A 2,249-nucleotide genomic window follows, 5' to 3' on the forward strand; every position below is an offset into this window, starting at 1 on the left:
GCTCCCCGCTGAGCAGAGAGCCCGATGCAGGGCTCCATCCCAGGACCCTGAGATCATGACCTGAGCTGAAGGCAGTGGCTTAACCCACTGACCCACCCTGGCACCCCAGGTGTTTGCCTTTGTGTCAAGGGTCTGTTTTTCCTTTTTTTTTTTTTTTTTAAATATTGTATTTATTTATTTGACAGAGAGACACAGCGAGAGAGGGAACACAAGCAGGGGGAGTGAGAGAGGGAGAAGCAGGCTTCCCACCAAGCCGGGAGCCTGATGCGGGGCTCGATCCCAGAATCCTGGGATCATGACCCGAGCCGAGCCGAAGGCAGACGCTTAACGACTGAGCCACCCAGGTGCCCCTCTGTTTTTCCTTTTGTCCCACAAGATGACCTCTTGTTCTTACTAACACTTGTAAAAGAGAATAAAGATCTAGAAATGTAGCATGTAACCCTCTTGTTATCACGGTGACAAGCATATGCTTGGATCTGAACACACCCAGATAAGTTCTAAAGGGATGTTCCTCCCCTCCAGAGCTGGTTCTAGTGACCACGGGTCCATACAGATCCTGTAAAGCCTTAATTTCAATAATCTTGAAACTAAAGGGCCTCATTCACATGAAGAGGTTTTTTTTTTAAGGTAATTTGAGGTATGACTGACAAAAAAACTATGCATATTTAATATATACAAATAATGGGTTTGGATCTGTGAAACCATCACCACACTGTATGCCATGAACATATCCATCACCTCCAAAACTTTCCTCCTACCTTCTTAGTTACTATTATGTGATAAGAACACTTAAGATCTATCTTCTTGGCAAAAATTTTAAGTATACGATATAAACATGAAGGAGCATTTGGTGGTGGCAGCAAAAGTGATGGCTAGGTATTCTTTTTTTTTTTAAAGATTTTATTTATTTGACAGAGAGAGATCACAAGTGGACAGAGAGGCAGGCAGAGAGAGAGAGAGGAGGAAGCAGGCTCCCTGCGGAACAGAGAGCCCGATGCAGGACTCAATCCCAGGACCCTGAGATCATGACCTGAGCTGAAGGCAGAGGCTTAACCCACTGAGCCACCCAGGTGCCCCAATGGCTAGGTATTCTAATGTGTGTGTGTGCATGGGGGGCTTGGAGGCGAGCAATGCATGTGGCCTAGAAAGGAATAATTTTTGTTCCCAAGGACATATTGAGGCCCATCAGTTCTGGCTTTCTTGCCACAGGACAAAGCAAGAAGCAGCAACGGTGTATGCTACATTTAATTTGCAGAACTTATAAGACTCAGAAAAACAAGAAATGACAGAAACATCCAATTTTATCTCGGGAGAGCATGTAAATTATATTGCAGTATTCCTCTTCCTTTCTAAAGACCTTTGCTGGAAAGCCTGGATCATCTAGAAGAGCTGCCTGAGGAGGGGAGGTGGGAGGAGCCTCACGTCCACAGTCACTGGACTGGAAATTGGTGAATGCCACTGCCTTCCCCATGCGGGTTAGCAGCAATGCAGGTGCGGGGTGACTGGAAAAGCATCCTTCCTTGCTCACATCGGGGGCACTTGTTGGGTTATTTGTTTCTATTTTGGGCTTAAAATCAGTATGACCTATATATACACTTTTAAAAAGAATCAAAGCAAGAAGAAGGCAGTATTACAGACAGAGATTGGTGGGCTGTGGATGAAACCCAGTTTGAAGATTTTCACAAAGTGTTTCACAAGTTTTAGAAACTGGTTTTCAACTTAGAAATATAAGAAATTTTAAAAAATCATACACAAAAACCAACATTCCTGGTATTTACAAAAAAAAAAAAAAAAAAGAATTTCTGTCAATATTAAGACTCAGTCCCACACGGCACCTGCTACTGGTATCCAGTGGCCACTTCTCCCTCTGATGGGGTATGGACAGGCACTCTGCAATTTGTCACAGTCTTCTTCCCTCCCTATTGTTTACTCCTGGTATCCTCACTCTTCTGGGGTACCACCTAGCCCTGCAGGCATTTGAACTTTTGTCCTCTGTCATAAACAGTGCTTAGATTAAAGGTATTTCAGAAGCAATAGAAACTTGATGAAGTTAATTAATTTCAGGCCTCTGAAGTTAATTAATTTCAGATCCGAAACAGGCCACCAAACCTCATCAATAAGAGTTCTATACAGTGAGAGACTAATTTTTCTAGTAGTGGCCCAAGACCAAGGCTCAGAAATCATCTCCCAGCACCTCTATCTGCTCAGAGCCTAGGTCATGGTGTTGGTTCGAAGTAAGTGGAGCAGAT

Source organism: Enhydra lutris, unplaced genomic scaffold, assembly GCF_002288905.1.
Source record: "Enhydra lutris kenyoni isolate GAN:26980312 unplaced genomic scaffold, ASM228890v2 scaffoldscaffold104, whole genome shotgun sequence".
NCBI classification, from domain to species: domain Eukaryota; kingdom Metazoa; phylum Chordata; class Mammalia; order Carnivora; family Mustelidae; genus Enhydra; species Enhydra lutris.